General features: G+C 42.3%; 1 protein-coding gene across 1 annotated transcript in view; it reads right to left on the minus strand.

Moving 5' to 3' along the window:
* Positions 1 to 16,689, minus strand: part of LOC142311037 (heparan-alpha-glucosaminide N-acetyltransferase-like) — a 1,039,195-nt gene that overhangs the window by 178,388 nt on the left and 844,118 nt on the right. The gene's annotated exons all lie outside the window — the stretch shown is intronic.

Genomic DNA, 16,689 nt, shown 5'->3' on the forward strand with positions numbered 1-16,689 from the left:
CAGCCTTTGATGAATTGGCGTTTCTATGGGCTCGCTATATAGACGATATATTCTGCATCTGGCAGGGCGACTTGGAAAGCCTGCTTTCTTTTGATGATCATATTAATAAAGTATGGCCTGAGCTCAAATTTACGCTGATTCACCATCAGGAAGAAATTAGTTTCTTGGACACGTATATCAAAAAAGACACAATGGGCAATCTATCCTCAGATCTCTACCGGAAACCAACCGATCGGAATTGTATGCTCCTATATAGTAGCTGTCACCCTAAATCAACTAAGAACAGCCTACCTAGATCTCAATTTGCAAGAATCACAAGGATAGTGTCGGATGAGAACACAAGAGAGCAGAGATTAGATGAAATGTCCAATCGGTTCATAGAACGTAACTACCCACCAACATTGCTTAAAACAGAAAGAGAGAGACTATCACCTACCCCCCCCTCAGGGATAGACACAGTGACAATGGAAAGGATACCTTTTGTCCACACATACCACCCGTCCATGCCTAAAATATACAATATCATCAATCGCCACTGGCCGCTCCTAAAAAAAGCATATCCAGAGATAAGGCCATTCATACTTCCCCCCATCATGTGCAAAAAAAGACCCCAAAACATAAAGGATTCCTTGGTCAGAGCAGATATTGGCAGTGACAAAACAAATGTACAAACCTTGCTGGCACCAAAACGTACGGGTACTTTCCCTTGTTTAAGTTGTCCATCATGTTCGAACGTGATCAAAGGAGACCACTTTACGCACCCTAGGTCTGGCAAAAGCTTTCCAATAAAAGAATACTTTACCTGTTTGAGCAATTTTGTTATATACATCATCAAATGTCCCTGTGGACTATTGTATGTCGGGGAAACAATCCAACATGTCGGCGACCGTATTGCTAGCCATAAATCCACCATTAGGTGTGGAAAATTATGGCTACCTATTCCACATCATTTTCACGAAGCTAAACACAACGTGGCCCAGTTGCGTTTTCAGGTCATAGATAAAGTTCATAGACCCAGACGCGGAGGAAACCATATCGAGCTCCTCAAAAAAAGAGAGAGTTTTTGGATCCATAAGCTACAAACCCTAGCACCTAAAGGTCTTAATAGAGAATTAGATTGGCTGGTATAATTATAGTACTGTACCTATGTATTTGCCCGAAATTGTACTAATTATGTCATGATACATTTTTTACAGAAAACTTGAAAAAAACCATCCTCACCTTTCCTTCTTCTATCGTTCACTCACTATTAGATGGTAACGTATAAAACCAGCACTTTCTATTTTAGTCATATATAGATGGTAATGATAGTTCACTCTACTAGTATATTGGGACCCTTCCTCTTTTATGTTTTGTTTCCCTAGGTTATACCTCAGGATACGTATATGTAAACTAAACATCACTGGTCGTTGACCAGAATAAGGATGTTACTACATTGTCTCTATATATATATATGCTTGTATATTACACTGCAATTGTCTCTATGCGACTTTAGTTCCAAATGTCCTATATATTGCCGCCCTATATAGTGACTTGATAGATAAATTCCCCTCTGGTACCAATAGTCAGTTACTATCAACATGTAGGAAAGAACTCCGGCACTCTTAATTACCCCAATAAGAGACTTAAGCAGTAGTGATGTTCAAAATGATTTTTTTATTTAAAGAAAAAAAGTCCGTAAATTAAACGTTTTCGACCTAATTCGGTCTTCTTCAGAAAGGACTTATCCTATGTACCGATGGAGATGCAGAATAAAGTTACAATCTTCCTTTATGAGATCCTCCTATATGGATCCACCGTATCAAAACAGACCTGTTATAATGAAAAAGAATTCTTTGAATGAGGGTTTTTTTAAATGTTTCTATCGGACGTCTTAATAGCCTCACGGGGAAATGACCTTACCACGTGTTTAGGTCAATCAATTCATCGCCACGGTATGATCAAAGATGTAAACACTGACAGTGAAGTCCACGGAGCGGTTCCCTACACACATATGTCTACTTTGCAATATAATCGTGAGGGCTTTCCTCTTTTGTTTAGTATTGTCCAATCCGACCTCATTTAAGATATCCAATTTTGGATAATTATAGGACGATATTCTGAATATATGCCATTGAATGGTCCTATAGGCAACTGATCTTTACATCTTTGATCATACCGTGGCGATGAATTGATTGACCTAAACACGTGGTAAGGTCATTTCCCCGTGAGGCTATTAAGACGTCCGATAGAAACATTTAAAAAAACCCTCATTCAAAGAATTCTTTTTCATTATAACAGGTCTGTTTTGATACGGTGGATCCATATAGGAGGATCTCATAAAGGAAGATTGTAACTTTATTCTGCATCTCCATCGGTACATAGGATAAGTCCTTTCTGAAGAAGACCGAATTAGGTCGAAAACGTTTAATTTACGGACTTTTTTTCTTTAAATAAAAAAATCATTTTGAACATCACTACTGCTTAAGTCTCTTATTGGGGTAATTAAGAGTGCCGGAGTTCTTTCCTACATATAAATAATTTTCTCCAGAGCACCTAATTGGTGAAGCAGGGTCCTAACTTACTCAGTTACTATCAACAGACTGTCATACTTAAATGTCCACCTCCTATCCCTGCATTGATCCCTTATGACGCGCTGAGGATAAACATCCTCCCACGTCTATGTACGAGTTTAACTCTACTGCGCATGCGCGGGGCGCCTCTATTCACAACTAAACGGTACCATCAATATACTAATAGTAGCGCAGATCGCCACTGCGCAGGCGCCGGCGTGCCCAGTCATTTCCGGGTTTGGGAGTTAAATAGCTCCCAAACCTGTTACCTAATTGCTCCATGCCACATAAAGGTATGCAATGACACTATTTGTCCCTAATCCTTTTTACCTCCAATCTTATAACGCTTCATCTCTACCTCCAATCTTATAATGCTTCACTCCTCCTTCTACCTTTCAGAGGACTCCATTACCCACGGTTATACACTTATCCTAAAGCCTACAGGTAATATGTGTCACTTCATGAATTGCTATGTATCACTATAGTTTCTGTCAGCATGTAATATCGTTACTAAGACTTATGTCCTATAAATTACAGATGCAAATAAGTCCCCTATGCTGGTAGACACAAGCATACCATACGTGATCATATTTACCTACTATAAACTTAAGGTAACGACATGCAGGGGATCCTCTACATGGGGGTGCTATATATAATTTATTACCTGCTGACAGCAGACTTTTTTGATCCTCTAGGGACTACGAGTCACTAAACTCTCCCAATACAAAAGGACAAAATCCAATAACCATTCATTTGCTAATACGGGCAAGGTAATTCGCTATCCCCCCTCCCCCATAGTGTCACTTCCCCTGTTGATATACCATCCTTTCATAACCATACCTTTATCTACAGGGCTTGCATTGTGCAACTACCATATCCATTTACCTGGGTGGAGTCCCTAATCACTGCTATACTACTAAAAAAAACCCCTAACAAGGAGAGAGAGAAAGAGGGAAAAAAAATTCCCTCTGTGATATTATTTCATCTATATTTGGAGGTATGCAGACCTTACATATATTGCCTGATCTTGCCTTCTATTTCACGTTATTGGCTATGAGAATTGGAGAGTCACTTCAACTGCTAAGATGCTATTACTGTGCCATTCACAACAACTAGGACATGACTTTTCATATTATTGTATATATGTATATGATCTGTAGATATGTTTTTCATGTTTTCTGTGTGATATATGTAAATAGTGATTTCTTTCTTTTCTACCCTTTCCCAGTGTGACTTGGTATGAAGAAGGCCCAGTCTGGGCCGAAACGTCCCCTAGTCCCTCCCACCCACTTTATTTATAAATAAAGACAATTTTTTTGCACGATAAAGAATCTGTTGACTTCTCTTTACTAATACCTCATGCTGATGAGAGTGCAGTGTTTTGAATGTATAAATATATGAGGGGACAGTACAGAGACCTTTCCAAAGATCTTTTTACACCTAGGCCTGCGACTGGAACACGGGGGCATCCGCTACGTCTTGAGGAAAGAAGGTTTAATCATAATCACAGACGAGGATTCTTTACTGTACGAGCAGTGAGACTATGGAACTCTCTGCCGCATGATGTTGTAATGAGTGATTCACTACTAACATTTAAGCAGAGCCTGGACGCCTTTCTTGAAAAATTTAATATTACCAGTTATGTATATTAGATTTTATGACAGGGTATTGATCTAGGGAACTAGTCTGATTGCCGGATGTGGAGTCAGGAAGGAAATTTTTTCCCCATTGGAACTTGTTTGCCACATTGGGGTTTTTTTTGCCTTCCTCTGGATCAACATGTTAGGCTACGGGTTGAACTAGATGGACTTAGAGTCTCCCTTCAACCTTAAAAACTATGATACTATGATACTATGAATGTACTTTAAACTAATATACTGTATATGACTATCTTTATTGGTGATGTTGACTAGAGTTGAGCGCGGTTCGTGGTTCTCCAGTTCGCGGTGCGAGTGATTTTAGGGGGTGTTCTAGATAGAACTAGAACTCGAGCTTTTTGCTAAAGCTCGATAGTTCTAGATACGTTCGAGAACGGTTCTAGCAGCAAAAAGCAGGGCTTTTTACAGCTACAGTGTGCAGGAGCCATCTCTGGCAGCCTGCCAGAAGCTGGTAACCAAGATAAACATCGGGTATCCAAGCAAAGCGCTTTGGTTAGTAACCCGATGTTTATATTAGTTACGTGCAGGAAGCCCTCACTTCCCCGCTCAGCTCGCTCCGCCCCCTCCTGCACGCGGCATGTACACATACATACATACACACACACACACACACGTCCGTCATCCTGGCACTCTGCACACATGGTCCCGCTCGGCTTACCTGCGGTGATGAAGTCCCGACCTCAGCGCTGTCACTGTCATCCATGGCCACCGCTTGTCACATAACCTTCTCTCGCTTCCGACCCGAGACTGACTAGCGGTGAAGTCACGGGCCTCTCGCGATACTTGGCTGTGAAGGTGGCGGTCATTGAACTCAGTGACAGGGGCTGTCAGCAGTGCAGGAGATCAGCGCAGGTAATGTACCTCGCTGACAGCAGCACTTGTCATGCCCTGCAGTGACCTGGGCTGACCCATTGATGTTAGCTCAGGTCACTGCACTGCTCTCCCAGCCAATGGGGAACATCCTGCTCTTCATTGACTGGGACAGTGTGGATCGTCATGGCAACCCCTTGGATTACACCAGACCTGGATTTGTTTTTCTTTCTAATAAATTGGTTAAAGAGGGAATGTATTGGGGAGTATTTTTTCAAATAAAAATGTGTTTGTCGTCTATTTTTTTTTATTACTGACTGGGTTGGTAATGTCGGATATCTGATAGACGCCTGACCTCACCAACCCCAGGGCTTGATGCCAGGTGGCATTACACATCTGGTATTAACCCCATATATTACCCAGTTTGCCATCGCACCAGGGCGCGGGATGAGCTGGGGCGAAGCACCAGGATTGGCACATCTAATGAATGCGCCACTTCTGGGGCGGCTGCGGCCTGCTATTTTTAGGCTGGGGAGAGTCCAATAACCATGGACTTCCCTAGTCTGAGAATATCAGACTCCAGCTGTCTGCTTTACCTTGGCTGGTGATCCAATTTTGGGGGGACCCCTATGTGGTTTTTTTTTTTAATTATTTATTTAATTTAAAATAACAGCGTGGGGTGCCCTCAGTTCTGGATTACCAGCCAAGGTGAGGTTGCCAGCTGTGGTCTGCAGGCTGCAGCCGTCTGCTTTACCCTAGCTGGCTACACAAATAGGGGGAACCCTACGTCATTTTTTTTTTCATTTTTTGGCTAAATACAAAGCTAAGCACCCCTTAGTGCCACATGAAAGGCACCAAAGGGTGCAAAATTACAAAATGCAGGAGAGTGGGACATTATGTGTCTTTCTGCCATTATAATGACAGAAAAGACTGATATGAAGTGCACAAGCACAAGAAAATCACCAGAGCGCTCTACGCTGTGAAAAGCAGTAGAAAATGGCACTGGAGTGAACATGTGACCGCCTCATGTAGGATGAAGCTATGGATCTTGGGTAAATTTATGCATTTACCCTCCTTCAGTTTTTTTGCAGTACACAAAAAAAGCGGAAGGCACACGGATGACAAACAGATGACATACGGACCGTCTACGGAACGGAAACGGATGCCACACAGATGCACCCGTGAAAAAAAACGGACTGTTTTTTGCAGACCGCAAAAATGGATCGGTCGTGTTAATGTAGCCTTATTCTGATCTGCCGTTTATAAACAGCAGGCAGAAATACAGTGCCTACAAGTAGTATTCAACCCCCTGCAGATTTAGCAGGTTTGATAAGATGCAAATAAGTTAGAGCCTGCAAACGTCAAACAAGAGCAGGATTTATTAACAGATGCATAAATCTTACAAACCAACAAGTTATGTTGCTCAGTTAAATTTTAATAAATTTTCAACATAAAAGTGTGGGTCAATTATTATTCAACCCCTAGGTTTAATATTTTGTGGAATAACCCTTGTTTGCAATTACAGCTAATAATCGTAGTTTATAAGACCTGATCAGGCCGGCACAGGTCTCTGGAGTTATCTTGGCCCACTCCTCCATGCAGATCTTCTCCAAGTTATCTAGGTTCTTTGGGTGTCTCATGTGGACTTTAATCTTGAGCTCCTTCCACAAGTTTTCAATTGGGTTAAGGTCAGGAGACTGACTAGGCCACTGCAACACCTTGATTTTTTCCCTCTTGAACCAGGCCTTGGTTTTCTTGGCTGTGTGCTTTGGGTCGTTGTCTTGTTGGAAGATGAAATGACGACCCATCTTAAGATCCTTGATGGAGGAGCGGAGGTTCTTGGCCAAAATCTCCAGGTAGGCCGTGCTATCCATCTTCCCATGGATGCGGACCAGATGGCCAGGCCCCTTGGCTGAGAAACAGCCCCACAGCATGATGCTGCCACCACCATGCTTGACTGTAGGGATGTTAGGTATTCTTGGGGTCGTATGCAGTGCCATCCAGTCTCCAAACGTCACGTGTGTGGTTGGCACTAAAGACCTCGATATTGGTCTCATCAGACCAGAGAACCTTGAACCAGTCTGTCTCAGAGTCCTCCAAGTGATCATGAGCAAACTGTAGACGAGCCTTGACATGACGCTTTGAAAGTAAAGGTACCTTACGGGCTCGTCTGGAATGGAGACCATTGCGGTGGAGTACGTTACTTAAGGTATTGACTGAAACCAATGTCCCCACTGCCATGAGATCTTCCCGGAGCTCCTTCCTTGTTGTCCTTGGGTTAGCCTTGACTCTTCGGACAAGCCTGGCCTTGGCACGGGAGGAAACTTTCAAAGGCTGTCCAGGCCGTGGAAGGCTAACAGTAGTTCCATAAGCCTTCCACTTCCGGATGATGCTCCCAACAGTGGAGACAGGTAGGCCCAACTCCTTGGAAAGGGTTTTGTACCCCTTGCCAGCCTTGTGACCCTCCACGATCTTGTCTCTGATGGCCTTGGAATGCTCCTTTGTCTTTCCCATGTTGACCATGTATGAGTGCTGTTCACAAGTTTGGGGAGGGTCTTAATTAGTCAGAAAAGGCTGGAAAAAGAGATAATTAATCCAAACATGTGAAGCTCATTGTTGTTTGTGCCTGAAATACTTAATACTTTAGGGGAACCAAACAGAATTCTGGTGGTTTGAGGGGTTGAATAATAAATGACCCTCTGAATAAACTTTTCTCAATTTAAAAAAAAAAAAAAAAAAAAGAAACAACATTCTTTTTTGCTGCAGTGCATTTCACACTTCCAGGCTGATCTACAGTCCAAATGTCACAATGCCAAGTTAATTCCGAATGTGTAAACCTGCTAAATCTGCAGGGGGTTGAAGACTACTTGTAGGCACTGTAAGTGAATAACACCCCCCAGCGTCAGAAATTTTCCGGGGTTTCAGGGCTAGCTGAGACCCTGGAGATCATGATTCAGGACGGTTTTTCCGGTCCCCGCTCACGTGATCACAGGTATACACCGTACACCGATGATCACGTTACAGTAAATGACAGCGTCGGTAAAAAAATATTTATCTCCCATCTGGCATGAACAAACATGATAAATCTCCTCCCCGGTCCCCCGGTGTCGCCAAAGTGCCCCCCCTGATGCCCTCCCAGAAATCCAAGATGGCCGCGCGCACAGCAGCACGCCGGCCGCATTCACCCTACTCCTCTTATTTCTGTCGCATGTGCCATGACACATGCGACAGAAAACTCCTCCCCAGGCCCTGCCAGGTCACCCCCTATAACCCCACCGGTGTTCCCCGGTGCCCCACGGTACCTGTGCAGCGTTGATCCCCCCACGGCCCTCTCCTTCACAATAGACGCTGCCGCATGCACAGAGCGGCTGTCAGCTCAGCTTTCTGTGTTCACACACAGTGAGTGGTGGTTATGCATCTGTAAGCTAAATGGGCGGCACGGTGGTTCAGTGGTTAGCACTGCAGTCTTGCAGCGCTGAGGTCCTGGGTTCAATTCTCTCCACACCATCTGCAAGGAGTTTGTATGTTCTCCCCGTGTTTGCGTGGGTTTCCTCCGGGTACTCCGGTTTCCTCCCACACTCCAAAGACATACAGCGCTATGCAATTAATAATGCTATATAAATTATTATTATTACTGTATTGCCCTGCTCATGAGGTAAGAAACATAATTGATCAGGAGAGCTATATACTACATTTCCAAATGGAGGGATTTGCTTTTATAGTTTCCCTGCTGAACGACTACCAAACATGAGAGTCCGTTGGGTTTCCTCCGGGTACTCTGGTTTCCTCCCACACTCCAAAGACATACAGATAGGGAATTTAGATTGTGAGCCCCAATGGGGACAGTGTTCCCAATGTATGCAAAGCGCTATGGAATTAATAGCGCAATATAAATGAATAAATTATTATTATTACTGCAATGCCCTGCTCATGAGGTAAGGAACATAGTTGATCAGGAGAGCTATAAACTACATTTCCAAATGGAGGTATTTGATTTTATAGTTGCCCTGCTGAACGACTACCAAACATGAGAGTCCGTTATACGCCACAAGAAAACACATCCAAATAGCGAGCTCTGTTTAGTATTCATTCAGCTGGGTAACTGGACTTAAAGGGGTATTCCATCCCCAAGATCCTATCCCCAATATATAGTAGGTGGAATAGCAATAACATCAGCAAATACCAATATTTGGAAATGTAGAATAGTTCTCCTGATTAGGCATGCCCTTACCTCATGAGCAGGGCATTGCAGCTTTGGTAGCAACCATTACGACATGGACTCTGCTGCTGTGGACCCGGGGAGAGTGAGTGCAGATTCATTGCACCCACACTCCTCACATGAAGGGTCCGCACTCCTAGAAAATGGGGGATACGTTCCCTGAGTGTCTCCCCCCATATTCTAGACGGTCCAGAGTCGTCGTGGGACCCCTTTATTTTTTTTGAAGAGGGAAGAGTTGACACAACAGCGACTTGACAAAGGCTACACTCCTGTAGCCGAAATGCGTCGCTGTTGTGTCATCATCCATGGAGGACTATGTCTTGACTGTTCATATCCTTATATGACCGTTTTTATTGGAAACCAAGCAGAATAAAGCACCTGGAAATTTACTGACGTATCTCTCCTTCTTGCGCTGGGCAGAACTCTTCCCTCTTCATTATACACAGGTAACAGCACCTGCAGCCCGAGCAGCAGAAGGATATCTGAGCACATGGAATGGGTGAGCTGAAAGTTTCTCTTTTTGTCTCTTTATTTTTTTTCTTACAATAAATTGGTGAAAGAGGAAATGTTTTGGGGACTGTTTTTTTTTTGTTAGTACTGACAGTTTATGATGTTGGGTATCTAATAGACGCCATGACATCACAAACTGCTGGGCTTGATCTCAGGTGACTTTACAGCTAGTATCAACCCGATTTATTACCCCGTTTGCCACTGCACCAGGGCACGGGATGAGCTGGGGTGAAGCGCCAGGATTGGCCCATCTAGTGGATGCGCCACGTCTGTGGTGCCTGCGGCCTGCTATTTTTAGGCTGTGAAGGCCCAATAACTATGGACCTTTCCACCCTGAGAATACCAGACCACAGCTGTCCGCTTTACCTTGGCTGGTGATCCAATTTGGGGGGGACCCTACTTTTATTGTGTAATTATTAATATTTATAAAACAATTATAAAAAAAGAGCCTGGGGGGACCTCCTCATTGGATCCCCAACCACAGTAAAGCTGCCAGCTGTGGTTTTCAGGCTACAGCCGTCTGCTTTACCCTAGCTGGCTATCAAAAATGGGGGGACCCAACGTCATTTTTTTTTTAACTATTTTTTAAATAGAAAAAATTAATGGGCTTCCTTGTATTTTGATTGCCAACCAAGGTAACGGCAGGCAGATGGGGGTGGCAACCCAGAGCTGTCTGCTTTATCTGCGCTGAGAATCAAAAATACCGCGGAGCGCTACGTCATTTTTTTTAAAGATTTATTTTTACAGCACTGTGATGTCCAGCAATCAAAATACAGGGAAGCCCATTTTGTTTTTAGTTATTTAAATAAATAATTAAAAAAAAATATGTATGGGCTCCCGCTGCATTTTTTGTATTGCTAGCTAAGGGTAATCCAAACAGCTACTGGCTGCTAACCCCCACTGCTTGGTGTTACCTTCACTGGCAATGGAAAATCCAGGGAAGCATTTTTTATTTTTTTTGCCAAAAAACTACAAAAAAAGGACGTGAGCTTCGCCATATTTTTGTATGCTAGCCAGGTATAGCAGGCAGGTGCTGGAAGAGTTGGATACAGCACCAGAAGATGACGCTTCTATGAAAGTGCCATTTTCTGAGGCGGCTGCAGACTGCAATTCGCAGCAGTGGGGCCCAGAAAGCTCAGGCCAACCTGTGCTGCGGATTCCAATCCCCAGCTGCCTAGTTGTACCTGGCTGGACACAAAAATGGGGCGAAGCCTACGTCATTTGTTTTCTAATTATTTCATGAAATTCATGAAATAATAAAAAAGGGCTTCCTTTTATTTTTGGTTCCCAGCCGGGTACAAATAGGCAACTGGGGGTTGGGGGCAGCCGTAACTGCCTGCTGTACCTGGCTAGCATACAAAAATATGGCGAAGCCCACATAATTTTTTCAGGGGGCAAAAAACTTCTGCATACAGTCCTGGATGGAGTATGCTGAGCCTTGTAGTTCTGCAGCTGCTGTCTGTCTGTATGGAGAAGAGCAGACAGCAGCTGCAGAACTACAAGGCTCAGCATACTCCATCCATGACTGTATGCAGAAGTTTTTTGCCCACTAAAAAAATGACGTGGGCTTCGCCATATTTTTGTATGCTAGCCAGGTACAGCAGGCAGCCACGGGCTGCCTCCAACCCCCAGTTGCCTATTTGTACCCGGCTGGGAACCAAAAATATAGGGAAGCCCGTTTTTTTTTAATTATTTCACTTATTTCATGAAATAATTAAAAAACAAATGACGTGGGCTTCGCCCCATTTTTGTGTCCAGCCGGGTACAACTAGGCAGCTGGGGATTGGAATCCGCAGCACAGGTTAGCCCGAGGTTTCTGGGCGCCTCTGCTGCGAATTGCAGTCCGCAGCCGCCCCAGAAAATGGCGCTTTCATAGAAGCGCCATCATCTGGCGCTGTATCCAACTCTTCCAACAGCCCTGAAGCCGGGAGGCTTGTTGGGTAATAATGAGTTAATACTAGCTTTGTTTTACTAGCTAGTATTAAGCCAGAGATTCTTAATGTCAGGCACGTTTGACCCGGCCATTCAGAATCTCCAATAAAGGGTTAAAAAAAAAAAAGACACCACACAGAGAAAAAAATACTTTAATAGAAACAAATACACAGACACATTAGAGACTCCATCTTTATTACCCCCTGTCAGCTCTCCACGATCCATGGTCTTCTGTCTTCCTCGTTCAACAAATGCAGCTCTGCTCCATCACTGCTGCATGGGGGAAGACGCTGCTGCTCCCCATGCAGCCTTCACTCCGTGAAGGCTGCACGGGAAGCAGCGTGCAGCCTTCACTCCGTGAGTGATCAGTGCTGCTGGCTGTCAGCGGTAACGCTGACAGACGCGTTACCATAGCAACGGTGCTCCCGGAGCCGCGGTTAGCGGTGACGTCACCGCTAACTGCGTTGCTATGGCAATGGTGATCTCCGGTAATGACCGGCTGTGTCAGCCGGTCCCTAACGGAACGGGGAGTCGACCGTGTGCTAGAGCATGTCGCCGGTACACGGCGATACACAAATGTGCACCGTGTACCGGAGAGATGCACTCGCAGGTCCTACATGACGCGTCATAGTCATGTGACCAGTCTGTAGCCAATGAGATAATAGCCACGTGACTGGTCACATGGCTATTTTGACATCACGATAGGTCCTGCATCTCTGCTGGCAGTGCTGGTCACCGAGAGGATTCAGCGATCATCGGATGGAATAGCGGCAGGAGACAGAGTGCAGGAGGGATCGCGGGGACCGGTAAGTGTTATGGCAATGTTTATTAACTGTTTGTGTACATTTATCATGCATTTTTATGTGTTTGTGATTGCCTCCCATTATATCCTATAGGTTCGAGTTTGGTTAGTCGAACGTTCGACGAACCGAACTCGAACGAGACCTCCGTTCGGCGAACCGAACTCGAGCCGAACCACGGCCAGTTCGCTCATCTCTAATGTTGACATTCTTGAGATAAATTATAGTATTTCACATAATCTTTGTAAAGGTGTACTGTCTTGAAGAAAGTTGCCTGTCAGCATTTAGTAGGTCTCCAATTGACAGGCTTTGCACAAGAAACTCTGCTTATCAGGTCTCACGGGAATCCTGGCCTTCAGCCTCTAACGCCTATTCAGAGATCTGGACTTACATAGAGCCCCCTGGGTATGGAGAGGTGTGGCGCCCCTGACCTGGTCAGGCACCACTGAGTACTGCACCCATGCTGGGTGAGTACAAACAGGTAATCCCAAAGGCTGAATAGGGTGTGGACACACAGGCACACTTTAACCAGGGCTCATATACATCTTAGAGGGGACCCCTGGGCAGACCCAGGAGGGGGCGTGGCCTCCACATCTCAGCTAGTGGTGCGGTGGAGAAGCTGGAAGGAGTTATGCAGTGGCAGTCCTGGAGAGAGGAGCAGTGGAGAAGGACACATGTCAGTCTGAAGCAGAGAGCGAGTGAAAAAAAAGGGCATATATATATATATATATATATGTATGTGAGAATCGGGTTTTAGCCGCGCTAAGAAACCACTGTTGCCAGGATGTAGTTTATATTAAAAAACTCTTTCTTTATTACAGCATCCAACGCGTTTCAGAGACATAAGCCGTCTCCTTCTTCAGGGAAAAAGAGAATACATGCATAGTACATAGGCCAGTTACTTATAGAGGAGTTCAATACGCCATGCTACCAGCTATGACGTCAATGCTCTCATGGTAACGGAGTGACTCATAGACACGTGAAAAATACAGAGGAGGAGTATTTGTTACTGAGTACAAAGCATATAACGGAGCATTGAAGGAAATAAATATATAATAAATAAAATATAAATGTAAATGTAACATGGATTTTTAAAATGGGAGAACATTGACCCAAAAATATACATGAAAATGTGTGCTGTTTGGTTTTTCAGAGCGCATCCATATGATGACAGGTGCGTGTGCTTATTGTGATTCTCGAACTCAAAAAGTTCACTCTGTTGAGTACTGAGTGATTAGTGCACATCCATGTCTCTGACAACTATTTATTTGTAAGGGAAAGAAATATTTCTGAATTCATTGATTCTGTGGAGAGTGTGCATTACGTTTAAGAATTAGAAGCTCAAAGTGTTAGAGGAATTCCTGGAAAGCAAAGGTACGTGAAGGGCGCTTGCGCAAAGACACAGAGCAAGTTCCCAATGAGAGCAAGGGGTGAAATAAGTTCAGACCGTGGGAACTAAAGGAGTGCGCATGCGGGAAAACACAGTGAAAGTGACACAGAGTAGCGGAGCCTGAGAAAAAGACAGGCTTCGCTTCAGATTACAAAGACAAAGTATACACTGCTGCAAATTAAAATACATACAAATGTTTTAATTGCCCAAACAAAGGAGATAAATAATCGACTTAATTGTTCAAGACATGCCACATGCTAGATGTGTATATTATATGTGATCCCCGAACTCAAGAAGTTTGAGCACTGGGTTATATGACAGGGGTTAGTGAACATCAGTTCCTCTAAAGGCTGACTGATTAAAAAGTGAGTTAGTTTTAGGGGATTACTATATGTGTCACAGTGAGGAGCTGATAAGGAAGAGTGCAAGTTGCTCGTGTTATCTACTTGAAGGGAGAAAAGCCGTGTATTCAAAGAGACCAGTTGTAAAACACTAAATTATCTATCCATGGAAATAGAACAAAGCAAGTTCAAGTCATAGGGAGCAGAAGAAAGTGCATGTGTGGATGCACAAAAACCAAAGCAAAACGGTACAGCAGAATTTTTTGGAAAAATCGGTACAGAAAAATAATGAATTGAAAATATGTGAAACAGAGATTACTTGTCTGGGTTATCAGAGTCGTGGAAAAAGAAATGTCTCACATAGTAATATGGTTAACTACATAAAATTACAAATTTGTAAAAAGGAATAAGAATTATGCCTGTAATGCATAGAAACGCGCTAGGATAAACCTTTAAAAATTATGAATAAAAATTATGAATAAAAATTATATGGACCATTAAAAATATATATGGTCCAAAAATATTGATATTATTATTATTATCAATATTAATACTGACCATAAAAAACATTAAAAACAATAAAAAATAATAATAAAAAATGGTCATGCAGGGGTTCATTACATTCAAGGCTGGGTCTTATTAGTTAAATACTATTACGGGGATGAACAATTAAAATGTTAAAAATAAATACATATATGATAAAGGATATATATATATAAAACCCATATACTGATGGACATGAAAAATATATAATTTCAATATGAATATCGATAATAAATGATAAATAATATACATTTATAGATGAATATACAATCAATGAAACCTAGTACAAAAATTTTTTAATAAAAAAGGTCCGCTATTTCATTCAGACCAAATGGGTTTAAGGTATTGAGTTTATGTATCCAGAAGGTCTCTTTGCGACTAAGTGCCTCTGGTCTATTATGCACCAAAGGACCAACCTGCTCAATGGGAGTAATCTTGAAGTCCAAACTTTTATTATGTTGGATCGTACAATGTTTGGACAGACCATGTAAGAGATAGCCAGATCTTATATTGTGACGGTGTGAATTTAGCCTATTATGTAGGGCTTGACTTGTTCTGCCAACATACAATTTACCGCAAGAACATTCTATTAAATATACAATATAGCTTGATTGACATGACAGTCTATCCTTTATTTTAAATGATTCAACGCCATTGGAGGAGTAGAAGGAGGTCCTGCCATGGCAAATGCTTTTGCAGCATAGGCATTTACTAGAACCACATCTGTATGAGCCTGCTAGAGTATGGGATTCGGACTGTGCTGCTTTTGATTTTAATCTGCTTGGTGCTAATATATTTTTTAACGTAGGGGCACGCCTGAAGGTAATTCCCGGAGTGGAGGGTATTACGGATTTGAGAAAGGGGTCACTCTGCAAAATCCCCCAATGTTTCAGTAAAATATTCCTTATTGCTAAATTGTCACTGCTATATGTGGTGATTAGGTTTAAACTCCAATCCTGTTCCTTTTGTGTTACCATGTTTTTTTGTGCCCCACGAGTTCTGAGCGGGAGGTGGGTGCATGCATTTGCCATGGCAGGACCTCCTTCTACTCCTCCAATGGCGTTGAATCATTTAAAATAAAGGATAGACTGTCATGTCAATCAAGCTATATTGTATATTTAATAGAATGTTCTTGCGGTAAATTGTATGTTGGCAGAACAAGTCAAGCCCTACATAATAGGCTAAATTCACACCGTCACAATATAAGATCTGGCTATCTCTTACATGGTCTGTCCAAACATTGTACGATCCAACATAATAAAAGTTTGGACTTCAAGATTACTCCCATTGAGCAGGTTGGTCCTTTGGTGCATAATAGACCAGAGGCACTTAGTCGCAAAGAGACCTTCTGGATACATAAACTCAATACCTTAAACCCATTTGGTCTGAATGAAATAGCGGATCTTTTTTATTAAAAAATTTTTGTACTAGGTTTCATTGATTGTATATTCATCTATAAATGTATATTATTTATCATTTATTATCGATATTCATATTGAAATTATATATTTTTCATGTCCATCAGTATATGGGTTTTATATATATATATATATCCTTTATCATATATGTATTTATTTTTAACATTTTAATTGTTCATCCCCGTAATAGTATTTAACTAATAAGACCCAGCCTTGAATGTAATGAACCCCTGCATGACCATTTTTTATTATTATTTTTTATTGTTTTTAATGTTTTTTATGGTCAGTATTAATATTGATAATAATAATAATAATATCAATATTTTTGGACCATATATATTTTTAATGGTCCATATAATTTTTATTCATAATTTTTATTCATAATTTTTAAAGGTTTATCCTAGCGCGTTTCTATGCATTACAGGCATAATTCTTATTCCTTTTTACAAATTTGTAATTTTATGTAGTTAACCATATTACTATGTGAGACATTTCTTTTTCCACGACTCTGATAAC

The sequence above is a fragment of the Anomaloglossus baeobatrachus genome, chromosome 5, assembly GCF_048569485.1.
Source record: "Anomaloglossus baeobatrachus isolate aAnoBae1 chromosome 5, aAnoBae1.hap1, whole genome shotgun sequence".
NCBI lineage: Eukaryota > Metazoa > Chordata > Amphibia > Anura > Aromobatidae > Anomaloglossus > Anomaloglossus baeobatrachus.